Raw genomic sequence first — 14,292 nt, forward strand, 5'->3', positions numbered from 1 at the left:
AGTGGAGACGATGGGCATTTGGGCCACTTCCTCATGTAACTTACTCGTGCCTTCATGACCTGCTCTGGCCCTATCTCGTATATACCATTTCCATTTTATGGTGGAGTGCTGCTGCATACGCCCAACTTTATGGCTTGGTGGGTCAGACAACACCCAGTCATGATAGGCAGCTCAGGTCTCATGGTAACTCGGTGGCCCATGGTTAAGTGTTCAGTCTCTACTAAGGCCCAGTAGCAGGCCAAAAGCTGTTTCTCAAAGGAAAAGTAGTTATCTGCAGCAGATGGTAAGGCTTTGCTTCAAAATCCTAAGGGTCTGCGTTGTGATTCTCCTATAGGGGCCTGCCAAAGGCTCCAGGCAGTGTCTCTATTTGTCCCTGACATTTCCAGCACCATTGGATCTGCTGGATCATATGGTCCAAGTGGCAGAGCAGCTTGTACAGCAGCCTGGACCTATTGCAGAGCCTCCCCTTGTTCATGTCCCCACTCAAAATTAGCAGCTTTTCTGGTAACTTGATAAATGGGATGGAGTAGCAGACCCAAATGAGGAATATGTTGTCACCAAAATCCAAAGAGACCAGCTAGATGTTGTGCCTCTTTTTTTTTGGTTGTAGGAGGGGCCAGATGCAGCAACTTAGAAGGGATATCTCAACATGCCCCACACCACTGTACACCTGGAAATTTCACTGAGGTGAAATGCCCCTGTATTTTTGTTGGATTTATCTCCCATCTTTTGACATGCAAATGCATTACCTGTAAGTCTAGAGTAGTTGCTACTTCTTGCTCACTAGGTCCAATCAACATGATATCATCAATATAATGGACTAGTATGATGTCTAGTGGGAGGGAGAAATGATCAAGGTCCCTGCGGACAAGATTATGACATAAGCTGGAGAGTTGATATACCCCAGAGGTAAGACAGTGAAAGTATATTGCTGACCTTGCCAGCTGAAAGCAAACTGTTTCTGGTGGTCCTTACTAACAGCTATTGAGAAAAAAGCATTTGCCAGATCAATAGCTGCATACCAGGTACCAGGGGATGTATTGATTTGCTCAATCAGTGATACCACATCTAGAGCAGCAGCTGCAATGGCAGTTACCACCTGGTTGAGCTAATAATAATCCACTGTCATCCTCCAAGACCCATCTGTTTTCTGCACAGGCCAAATAGGAGAATTGAATGGATATGTGGTGGGAATCACCACCCCTGCATCCTTCAAGTCCTTAAGACTGGCAGTAATCTCTGCAATCCCTCCAGGGATATGATATTGCTTCTGATTTACTATTTTGCTAGGTAGGGGCAGTTCTAGTGGATTCCACTTGGCTTTTCCCACCATAATAGCCCTCACTGCGCAAGTTAAAGAGCCAGTGTGGGGATTCTGCCAGTTGCTCAGTATGTCTATTCCAATTATGCATTCTGGAACTGGAGAAATAACTACAGAATGGGTCCAGGGCCCCATTGGACCCACTGTGAGATGGACCTGAGCTAAAACTCCACCAATCACTTGCTGTCCATAAACCCCTACTCTGACTGGTGGACCAGAGTGTTGTTTTGGGTCCCCTGGAATTAATGTCATTTCTGAACCAGTGAAATATCTGATCATTTCCTTTTCCCCAATGCACAGTTACCCTGGTTAAAGGCCATCGATCTCCTTGGGGACGGCTTGGAGGAAGATTAACAGTATAGATTTGTGGCAGTGTAGCAGGTTTCTCCCTTGAAGGGACCTGGCCTCCCCTTCATTGAAGGGGCTCTGGTTCTGTAAACTGACTGAAGTCTGGAAATTAATTAAGGGGCCATGACTTTGTGTTTTTGTAATTCAATTTTAGAGTTCTGTTCACTTGACCTAAAACTCTTTGTTTATACAGCTCAAACAAGAATTTAGTAGACTGCCCATCTATTGTATTTCTAGGTACTCCATGATTTACTAGCCAACACCACAAATTTCTGCAAGTCAGATTATTTTGACTCCTGCTTTGAGTTTGCTGTCTATTATAATAGCCGCGTCCACCCAGTCTTTGGCAATTAAGTGCTGCCACCTGACTTCTGCCAACTTGGGACCCAGTCATACCCACTGTGTTTAAGGATTCCAGCTCAGTGACAGCAGTTCCCAGAGTAATATCTGACTTACAGAGAAGTGCAACTGCAGAGCTCTTCAGGGATGATGGTGCTAGTCTCACAAATTTATTTCTCACTGTTCTGGTAAAAGGTGCATTCTCTGGACATTCCTGGGGTGTAACAGCAGACTTTGCATGATAAATCCACTCTAACATTCCAATCTCTCTAAACCTCTGGATCCCCTCATCTACATTATGCCAGGGCAGTTCTGGCATTTCAACCTCAGATAATGTTGGCCACCTTTTGATCCATGTTTCAGCCAACCATCCAACCAAACTGTTAATGCCTTTTCTAACCCCTCAAGCTATAACATTGAATGCAGAATCTCTGCTTAGTGGGCCCATGTCAATAAATTCATCCTGATCCAGCCTTATATTTCTCCCACCATTGTCCTACACCCTTAAAATCTATTGCCACACATATTCCCCTGATTTCTGTTTATATAAACTGGAGAACTCACATAGTTCTTTTGGAGCATAATGTACCTTCTCATGTGATACTTTGTACCTCACCTTTAGGGGCCTGTTGGGACTTCAGTCTAGTTATAGTTCTGGAAGAAATGAGGGGTGGTGAGGTGGGTCATGAAAAGAATTTAAAGTCTCTTCCAAGCCATTTGCTTCAGGGCATTCATTTGCAGTTTTATCTGGTGAAACAGGATTAATCACTCTAGGGCTAATCCCTTCAGGAGGAGGTTGGGTGGCCAACTCCTCAAGGTAGGCTGGAGGTGGGGCAGCTATGTCCTCAGGGCAAGACTATTACAGGGTTATCTAGAGAAGACTCAGCATGACCTAGGGTTTCAATCTCACTCCTGATAACATTATCAATCCATATGTCGCCATCCCATTTTTCAGGGTCCCACTCCTTTCCAGTCAATGCCCTCACTTTAATGGCAGACACCATCCAAGATTGAGATTTCAATTGACTCTAACAGTAAGATTCTGAGTCTGATTTTTGGAGCTCTCCAGTCTATGGCTACAGGAAATAAGATTTTCCTTCAGGACATTCACAGAAACTTCTACATCTGTCAGACAGCACTTAAGCTTCTCGTTTGAAGGCTTAAGCTCATCCCGTTCACTCATTAATGTATATAGTGTATCTAACAACAACCAGCCAACATCTGTATACTTTATATTGCCACACAACTCCATAAAGGTGTCAAAAACATTAACTCCCAGAGCCTGGCTTCGTACAAGTGAAGCATTAGAAGAATCGAATGGTGTTATTTTGACTATCTCTTTTGCCAACTCACTCCATGGATTGGCAATGTCATTCTGATTATGGGAATCAGAGTCCTTAGTGCCTTTGTGTCCAGTTGGAGTAGAAAACCATTCATAAAAGCCCATTTTTAAGATTCTGTTTCTTAAGTACTCCTGGTACCAAGCTGTATTAATTAGGGTTCTCTAGAGAAACGGAATCAACAAGAAATATTCGTAAATATAAATTATGAAAGTGGCTCATGTAACTGTGGGAACATAGAGTCCAAAATCTGCAGAGCAGGCTGTGAAACTGATGATGCCGATGGAGGGTCTGGACAACTCCACAGGAGAGGCTCGCCAGTGAAAGCAGGAGAGAGAAACTGTCTCTTCTGAATCCTCCTTAAAAGGCTTCCAGTGATTAGATTAAGCATCACTCATTAAAGAAGACACTCCCCTTGGCTGATTACAAATGGAATTAGCTGTGAATGTAGCCAACGTGATCATAACTTAATTCTATGAAATGTTCTCATAGCAAAAGACAGGCCAGCACTTGCCCAACCAGACAAACAGGTACCACCACTTGGCCAAGTTGACACATGAACCTGACCATGACAGAGACCTTTGGTGATCGTGGCTGCTTTGTGATCTCAGCCTGCCTGACTTAACCAGGTGCCAAACTACTTGGGTCCAAATCCTGACTCTTCCACTTGCTAGCTGTGTAACCTTGAGCAAGTTACTTAACCTCTCTGTGCCCTCATTTCCTTATCTGTTGAATGAAAACTACTGGAAGTACCTCGTGGAGATGGTAAAAGAATTAAATGAATTATCATTTCTAATACCCTTACTGCAGGACTTGGTTTGTTAAAGAGTTCAGTACATGTAAACTATTTTTTATGAACTCATCCAGTGACTGCCTGAAAAGTCTTCCCTCCTCCTCTCTGTCCAAAATCTCATTTTTATTTACTTTAAAAAAATAAGGTATAACTTATACAAATTGCACACATTTTAAGGGTACAGTTTGATGGACTTTCTCCTTGTTTTTCAAAGTCCCTCCACCATATGGTTGTCCCAGTCTTAGTCTTTTCCTATCCATGGTTGTCCCAGTCTTGGTCTTTTCCTTATCCACCACAAATACCCAACTCTGTACCCAAAGAAAGTACTTTGAGGAACTTCAGCACTTCATGCCCTCCCACTGGTCATCAGAGGGAGGCAGTGTTGTATAGGGAAAAGGCCACAGCGTGGAAAAGGCTACCAATAACTTAATAGTTTGGGTAAGAACTTAACCTCTGAAATCTTTGATTTCCCCAGCTGTAAAAGAGGGCAGATTACCAATGCGTACTGCATATTTTGTAGTAAAGATGAAATGAAAAAAAAAAAAAAAAAAAAAAGGCCTGTGAATAATGCCTAACACTTGTCTATCAAATTAGCCAGGTTTTAAAAAATAATAAAACCCAGTGTCAGGGTGGGTGCTGTGAAACAGACACTTTCAGCTGTGCTGCTGGGAGATTAGATCAGTTCATTTTTCCAGAAAGCTTCTCAGATAAAAAACAGCAAGAGCCATAAAAATTCCTCTTTTAGAAATTCATCCTTTGGAAATAGTTGTAAATGAGCATCATGATGTAAGCCTGAGGCTATTCGTCACACTATTGCTCATAATGTGCAAAAAATTGGAACTGAAAAAATCTGACAGTAGAATTATTCAATAAATCATAGTGTGTTTATATGAAAGGATTTCGTTCTGTGAGTTAAAAAAAAAAAAATGTTTCCAAGGATTATTTCATGCTCAAGACATGAAGGAAAGGATAGAAACAATTAGTGTAATCATAAATTTGTGAAAATAATAATTATAGAAAATGTATTTTTGAGCACTTGTGCTAAGGTGCTTCACATCCTGTCTTTTGTTTAATCGTCACAAAATCCTACAAAGGAGGTATTATGCCAGTTTACAGGTAAATAAACCAAAGCTCCAACAGGGTGGTTTCCCCAAGATCTAATTAGGATTTAACTCCACATCTGTTTGATGTTAAGCAAGATGGAATGACAAGATTTAAAGTTTTTCTTCCTTAGACTTTTCTGCATTGTCCTAATTCTCTACAATGAGTATGGGGAAAAGATTCTTGATGGATTGTATTCCTTCTGAGGCCTTAGCACAGTGCCTGGCACATAGAAGGGGCTCAAACAATGGAGTTCCCGAGTCTAGAACTCCCCGTCAAGGACTGTCCTGTCATACACTACATGAGATCTTTTTAGATGGTATGCCAATTAACATTTTAAAACTCTTAATAACAATGAACTTATTTTAACAGTCTTTGATATATATATTATCAAGCTTGGATATTATTGCTTAGCACAAAGCCGAAGTGCATATTTAGGTTTTTAAAAAAATGAGTCACACTAATGCAAAATGTTTTATAGGGAAAACTGTGTGTGAGAGGTAGATATATGGGAACTCTATACTTTCTGCTTGATTTTTCTGTAATCCTGCAACTGCTTTAATAAAAAAAAAAAAGCTTTAATGAATAATATAAAGTATGATATAAGTACAGGCGATCCAAGGATACACCAAAACCTGTGAATGCTGGAAATCTTGGAACCCTTGTTCTGGTGTTTGCGGACTGGAGAACAGCAGCAGCAGGGCATGAAGCCCAGGAGGGACTGGAGGTCTTTCTGGCCATTCCGTGAATTAAGCACATACATAACTGAGTCTTCCCCAAGGGCCTCAGGTGAAAGCTCTCTGTGATCAGCAGTGAGGGCTGCAGAAAATCCAAAGAGGAGGCTGTTGGGCAAAGAGGGGAGGGCAATCAGGTGGGAGAGATAGAAGTGAGCTAAGCATTTTTATGTTAGCTTGAGAAAACATCAACTGTCCATAGCAAAGAAGTGGGGAAGAGACTGACGGAGATCATTGGAGGGCTTAAACTCCCCAGCCCAGACACTACTGGCATCAACTTTCCAAATCTGGAACCCTTATCCATGCAGGTCAGAGACTCAAAAACAGTATTATCTTCCATGGGCATTTGCTGTACTTTTATTGAGATTCTACTTTGTGAGCTGAACCTCAGTAAATTCCAGGGATACAAATACAGACACAACCCTGAGCTTGTCCTCCAGGATTTCAAGGTCTAGGTGGGGAGATAGGCATGTAAAATAGTGACATATATTTGAGTTTTGAGTAAGGGGTATGTAACATCTGTATCCCCCATCAAACACACACACACACGTAATATTCTTAAAATCGTAATTTTAAACCCAAGTGATAAAGAATAAATTTGGGTTGTGTGGTATAGTTGAAATTATCTAGATCTAGGAGTCAAGACATACCTGGGTTAGAATTCTATCTCCACTGCCTTCTAAACCAGAAATCTTCAACTGAGATTCCATATATTTTGAGCCTGCATGAAGTCTTTTCAAGGGGAGCTCAACCTTCTTGTGTAATCCTTCTTAGAACTTCATTTAGAGATATGAATGAAAAGGACCTGGTTAGGACTAAGGTAAATCAGAATACAGGGTAAAGGATATTAACTGTACTTTAAAACTTCAACTCTTGTGTGAGACCAAAGGAAGAAATGTTTATTAGGTACAAAATTTATATTTTCGGTAGCACACTATCTAATTTAACTTGTATGGTCAGTTTATTTAAACAACATAATTACATGGAACCTAGAATAAGAAGTGAGATCTTGTCATTCTGTACGGGTTAATGTAATACTTCGATACATGCCAAAGTATTTGGAGCAGAAAAAAAAAGTATTTGCACAATTCCTTTGAGGGACTGAGGAAAAATGTGGAAATATTAAACTTCTCCATCTTGGAAATTCCTGATATTCTCTCAAGTACTAGAGACTCTCAATTTAATAAGCCAAGTCCTAGTTCTTGGGGTTTACCCTTATGAAACTTATTCCTGCAAAGGAGAAGCTAAGCCTATTTATAATTTTGCCTAAAGTCACCCCCAAAGAACCTCTTATGGCTCAGATGTGGCCTCTCTCTCTAAGTCAACTCCACAGGTGAACTCACTGCCTTCCACCCTACGTGGGACATGACTCCCAAGGATGAGCCTGGCTCTGATATCATGGGATTGAGAAAGACTTCTTGACCAAAAGAAGGAAGAGAAATGAAACAAAATAACGTTCCAGTGGCTGAGAAATTTCAAATAGTTGCGAGTTCATTCTTTATTTTTTATTTTTTAAATTTTTTACATGGGCAGGCACCGGGAATCGAACCCGGGTCCTCTGGCATGGCAGGTGAGCATTCTTGCCTGCTGAGCCACTGTGGCCTGCCCACGAGTTCATTCTTGAGGTTATTCTTATGTGTTATATAGATATTCCTTTTTAGTTTCTAGTATATTAGAATAGCTAGAAGGAAATACCTAAAACACTTAAACTGTAATCCAGTAGCCTTGATTCTGGGTGATGACTGTTTAACTATACGGCCTTTACAGTGTGACTGTGTGATTGTGAAAACCTTGTAACTCACACTGCCTTTATCTAGTGTGGTAGAGTCAGTTGTCAGCTTGGCCAGGTGAAGGCACCTAGCTCTGTTGCTGTGGACACGAGCCAGTGGTACGTGAACCTCATCTTTTGCTGATTATATCTGCAGTCGGCTAGGAGGCGTGCCTGCTGCAATGAATGATGTTTAACTTAGTTGGCTAGTGCTTAAATGAGAGAGCACAACGTACCACAGCCCAAGCAGCTCAACATACATCATCTCAGCACTCGCAGCTCAGTCCAGGCCTTTAGAGATGCAGAAAGGAATCACCCCAGGGAAAGTTATTGGAACCCAGAGGCCTGGAGAGAAAGCCAGCAGAGACCATCCTGTGCTTTCCCATGTAAGAAAGAACCTCAGTTGAAAGTTAGCTGTCTTTCCTCTGAAGAACTAACAAAATAAATCCCCTTTTATTAAAAGCCAATCCATCTCTGGTGTGTTGCATTCCGGCAGCTAGCAAACTAGAACATCCAGTGTATGGGCTGGAAATAATTAAATAAATAAATGGGGGTGGGAAGGGGTAAGCGATGTTTGGGGTGTTCTTTTTCTTTTTATTTGTTTATTTTTGGAGTAATGAAAATGTTCTAAGGTTGATGTAGTGATGAAAGCACAATTATATGGTGATACTGTGAGCCAATGATTATATACTTTGGATGATTATTTTCTATGTGAATATATCTCATTAAAATTGCATTAAAAAATAAACACTGATCTGTCTGAGAACACAGCTTCTGAGATCCTGCCAGTCTCCTGTTCCAGTTATCTTTCTCCCACTTTGAAAAGATAGGGTACATCATCCTGAATCTTACTCTGGTGTATCTTATGACATTAGAAATGAAGTTTGGGTGAAATAAAGGCATAAATTCAAAAGAGTAATTAAGGCCCCATTGACTGCTCCCCCATCCATTTCATTGAGATGAATTTTCAATAGAATTAAATTTATGTTGCTTTGATCATTTGTATATTGCTAATAATTATAATGCTAACTCAAGCCTGAAAAAATTTGTTGCTACTAAAAGCCTTATGATCATGATATATATTTTTAAGATTTTAAAATGTAAGTATACATTTGTTGCTATATATATATATACACATATTCATTGCAGAGTAATAGGTTAATCAATAAAGGAATTTCAGACATAAAAAATATGTTACGTTAGAATAACATTTTGTGATATGGGGACTCCAAGGATAATAGGAATGATCTAAAATGTATATCTATAAATGGAGAACTTGTCTATATCTTTATTTTTGCAGGGTAAAACATTTATATAAGATAAAATCTATTTTTTCTATTTTTTTTTTTACATGATTTCTTTTTCTTTTATTTTACATGGGCGGCACTGGGAATTGAACCCAGGTCCTCTGGCATCGCAGGCAAGCATTCCTGCCTGCTGAGTCACTGTGGCCCGCCCTGATTTTTTCTATTTTTAAGATGCACTAATTACATTCACAATGTTGTGCAACCATCGCCATAATCTACTTCCAAAATTTCTCATCACCCCAAATTGAAAAGCTGTACCCAGTAAGCAATAACTCCCCATTCCCTGCCCCCGCCCTTGTAACTTCTAATCTAGTATGAATTTGCCTATTCTAGATAGCTCATATAAGTGGAATCACATAATATTTGTCCTTTTTTTGTCTGAATTACTTTACTTATCATAATGCTTTGAAGGTTTACCCAAGCTGTAGCATGTGTCAGAACTTTGTTCCTTTTTCACTACTGAATAATATTCCATTGAATGTATATGTCACATTTTGTTTATCCGTTCATTTGTTGCATCTGTATCTTTTTTATATTTAAACGGATGATGGTGGGCTATCACATCACTATGGTATCTATATTTTATTGTGTATATTTATGACAATGCTATAAGTTTTATTTTTAAGTGTTAATGTTGGTGATATGCTAGAAATTACATCTGTTGCATCTATTTAAACACTACTAGTCACAACAGAAAGCCTTCTATGTCCCTCTTAAATCAATCCCTACCCCATCCCACCCCACTATGTAACCACTGTTCTAAATTCCATCAATTAGATTAGTTTTGTCTTGTTCTTTTTTTTTAAAATTTTTATTCATAAAACAACATACAAGCATGTACATTCTTATACAGACATTCCATACATGGTATACAATCAATGGCTTACAATGTCATCACATAGTTGTATATTCATCACCATGATCATTTTTTAGAACATTTGCATCACTCCAGATAAAAGAAATAAAAAGAAAAAACTCATACATACCATACCCCTTACCCCTCCCTCTCATTGACCACTAGTATTTCCATCTACCCAATATATATTTTTTAATTTTAACATTTGTTTCCCCTATTATTTATTTATTTTTAATTCATATGTTTTACTCATCTGTCCAAACCATAGATAAAAAAGCATCAGACACAAGATTTTCACAATCATACAGTCACATTATGAAAGCTGTATCATTATACAATCATCTTCAAGAAACATGGGTACTGGAACAAAGCTCTATAGTTTCAGGCACTTCCCTCTAGCCTCTCTAATACATCTTAAACTAAAAAGGGGATATCTATATAATACGTAAGAATAACCTCCAGAGAATTCTTGATATTCTTACAAACAGTGGGGACACCCAAAGCAATAGGCTGCTGAGCCCCCAATCTTGGGGTTTGTTCATATGAAACTTAACCTCACAAAGGATAGGCTAAGCCTACTTAAAGTTAGGCCTAAGAGTCACCCCCAAGAGAATCTCTTTTGTTGCTCAGTTGTGGCCCCTCTCTCTCTCTCTCTCAGCCAACACAACAAGCAAACTCACTGCCCTCCCCCGCTCTATGAGGGACATGACTCCCAGAGGTGTGGATATTCTTGGCAACGTGGGATAGAAATTCTAGAATGAGCTGGGATTCAGCACCAAGGGATTGAGAAAACCTTCTCGGCTGAAAGGGGAAAGAGAGAAATGAGACAAAATAAAGTGTCAATGGCTGAGAGATTCCAAATAGACTCGAGAGGTTATTGTGGAGGTTATTCTTGTGCATTAAATAGATATCACCTTTTTAGTTAAGGTGAAAAAGAGAGACTGGAGGGAATTGCCTGAAAATGTAGAGCTGTGTTCCAGTAGCCATGTTTCTTGAAGATGATTGTATAATGATATAGCTATCACAATGTAACTGTGTGATTGTGGGGGGAAAAAAAAGAAGAACCTCCAGGATACCCTCTTGACTCTGTTTGAAATCTCTCAGCCACTGACACTTTATTTTGTCTCATTTCTCTCTTCCCCCTTTCGGTTGAAAAGGTTTTCTCAATCCCTTATATGCTGAGTTCCAGCTCATTCTAGGGTTTCTGTCCCATGTTGCCAGGAAGGTTTACACCCTTGGGAGTCATGTCCCACATAGAGAGGGGGAGGGCGGTGAATTTGCTTGCCGTATTGGCTGATAGAGAGAATGGCCACATCTGAGAAACAAAAGATGTTCTCTGGGGGGTGACTCTTAGGCCTAATTTTAAGTAGGCTTAGCCTATACTTTGCGAGGATAAGTTTCATATGAGCAAACCCCAAGATTGAGTGTGTGGCCTATCGATTTGGTTGTCTCCACTGCTTGCAAGAATATCAGGAATTCTTCAGATCGGGAAGTTGAATTCCCCCAAGGGGACTTTGCAAATACTTTTTTATTCACTGTTCAAATCACTCTGGGATTTATAGGGGCATCACTCTGGACAAACCTACAAAATCTCATGCCCTATTCAAGGTTCCATGTACTTATGGTGTTCAGTTAAACTGTCCATATAAGTTATATTAGGAAATGCACTAGTCAAAATATAAATTTTGTACCGAATAAACATTTTTTGCTTTAGTCTCAGACATAAGTTAAAGTTTTAAAATATGAATTTCCATCTGTTTTCAGTAACCTCCAATATTGGCATTCCTTAACTCCGTTTTGTCTGTTCTTAAACTTCCTGTATAGAGAATCATATAGTAGGTATTCTGAGTCTGGCTTCTTTTACCCAAAATGTTTTTGCAGTTCATCCAAGTTGTTAGGTTATCAATTGTTCATACTCCTTCTCTCTCTCTTTTTTTTTTTTTTTTTGCTGAGTAGGATTTCATTGTATGCAAATCCACAAATTTATTTGTCCATTCTCCTGTTGGTAGGTATTTGAGTGTTTCCAGCTTGGAGCTATCATGAATAAGGCTGCTATGAGCACTCCTGTTCAAGAGAAAAACAACAACAAAAAAGTAAGATGAAAGCTTTTAGATGTCAACTTCAAAATGTCAACTTCAAGGGGGTACACATTTTTAGGTGGTAGTTTTTTAAAAATATATTTTTATGTGAAATATAATACACAAAAAGATGCCCAGTTGTTTTCCAGAGTTATCATATCATCTAACCCTTCTGCCATAATCTTTACAATTTAATATTGCAACATTCAGGTGAGTATATGGTTATATTTGTGGCAAATATCTTCTTTCACTCTTTGGTTTATTTTTATACTCTCCATGGAAAATGTTTATGAACCAAAATTAGTAACTCTAGTGTAGCGTAATTTATCATTCTTTTCCTTAATAGTGCATGTTGTCAGTGACTTGTTTAAGAAATCTTTTACTTTTCAAAGTCATGAAGATATTTTCCTATATAACCCTCTAAAAGGTCTAGTTTTGCCTTTCATGCTGAAGTCTTTTATGCACTTGGATGAGATGTTTGTATATGGTGTGAAGTAGGGTCCAATTTCATTTTTTCCCCTTATGGCTATCCAGCTATATCATCACCTGCTTATTAAAAAGACCTCCTTTTTCTATTCTGTAGCGACACCTTTGTTACCAAGTAAGTGGCCATAAATGTGGGGGTCTGCTTCTAGGGATATACAATTTTTCACAATTCTTTTTTGAGGCTCGCAAACAAAAACAAACTGTGTGGCCTTTATCCAACTATTTACCGTCTCTGAGTTCCTTGCACTGCTGGGAGAATTGAGTGTGGTCACACAGCACCACACAGCAGCTAGGAAAGGGACTAATGCAGAGTAAGCCTCAGTGAGCAGTAGCAGTGTTTTGTTTTGTTTTTCTGTTGTTGGTATACTTAAATTGCCCTGGAGTATATGGAAGTAACACCCACTTGGGTCAGAAACTGCTAGGTAAAGTGTCCGGAGGACAGGACATTTGGGTGGGTCATGACTGATGGTGAAATCTGCCCTCTTTTTTAATGACCGCGATCTAGACACATACTAGCTGTCCGTGGCACACTTCCTGCATGTTTGCATCTGCATTATATTTTGGATCGGAAGGGCCACACCCCAGATTGTGGAAAACCCCAGTAGCAATCACCCTAATAGACCAAGAAGTCGTGCTGGCTCTGTGTTTGTTAGACATGTTCATGTCACTGAGGGCAGGCCTGGGCCATTTTATTTCTGGTACAGGATTTCTAAATTACACCCACACACTTCTCCCTCCCAAAACCCCAGTCACCTGCCAACAGATAAACCGACAAGTGCACCCACTTCTCCCCCAGCGCCATCCCCCATGGGAATGGCGAAATCATGCCAACCACACTCCTGTGCAGTCTTGCCTCTAGGAGAGGAAGCATGGGGTTTGCACACATTAGACACTCGATAAGCATCAGTTGAATAACAAATGAGTGACCACATTGAGATTAGGATATAGGAGCACGTTCCCATCTGCTACTCTTTCAAAAGAGAGAGATTATGAGCATTTCCCAATCCTGAGTGTGCCCCGGAATCACCTGGGGGAGCTGTTAAATAGCGTCTTTTCCCTCCTCCACATATTGAATTTGAATGTCGAGAAGGTGTGCAGAAAGGAGCTACGGTATTTTTAATTAAACTCCCTGGGAGATTCTGATTTTGATGCCCAGCCAGGTATGGAAGTGACTCTTCATCAAAAGTACCAGTTTGGCAATAGCTATCCAAACTTAAAATTCACATGCTCTTAGAGCTTAAAATTCCTTCTAGACTTTATCCTTGGCCCCAAAAGAAATGTAATAGGATATTTAGGGCAGCATTTTTGAAACAAGGATATGTTTGAAACTAGGCAAATGCCCATTCATTCATTAAATAATTAGCGGAGACAGCAAGAAACAACAATGAATAATAAAGTCCCTACTTTTATTAGAGATCTACATTTTAGTCCATCAAAGGAGCATTGAGTGAAAAACTTATGATGCATCCAAGCAATGGGATACTATGCCCCCATCGAAAAGAATGAAGTTTTTCCATATATATTGCTTTGAAAAGATGTCCAAGACCCACAATTATAAAAAAAAATTAGAAGCTTCCAAATGTACTAACCTATTCCAAATAAACTAAATTTGCAAGCTACAAAACAGTACGTATAGAATCATTCTATTTTATGTTAAAAAGATACATAATTTTTAAAAATAATACGAAAGGCTGTTTTATTTTCTCTGACACTTGATACATTAAATATTATACATAAATTTTAATGTATATATTCATATATATGTTAATAGAAAAAATGTAGAAGAATGTTCAGAATTGTTAACAATGATTACCACAAGAA

The 14,292-nt window shown here is 39.3% G+C and overlaps 1 long non-coding RNA gene across 1 annotated transcript in view; it reads left to right on the top strand.

The window, feature by feature from the left end:
- LOC143659668 (uncharacterized) overlaps window positions 1-14,292 on the top strand; it is a 40,751-nt gene that overhangs the window by 5,779 nt on the left and 20,680 nt on the right. The window contains exon 2 of the long non-coding RNA XR_013163631.1: window positions 11,917-12,000. This is a non-coding gene — a long non-coding RNA (uncharacterized LOC143659668). The remainder of the gene's footprint in view (window positions 1-11,916; window positions 12,001-14,292) is intronic.

The sequence above is a fragment of the Tamandua tetradactyla genome, chromosome 16 (genome assembly GCF_023851605.1).
Source record: "Tamandua tetradactyla isolate mTamTet1 chromosome 16, mTamTet1.pri, whole genome shotgun sequence".
Lineage (NCBI taxonomy): Eukaryota > Metazoa > Chordata > Mammalia > Pilosa > Myrmecophagidae > Tamandua > Tamandua tetradactyla.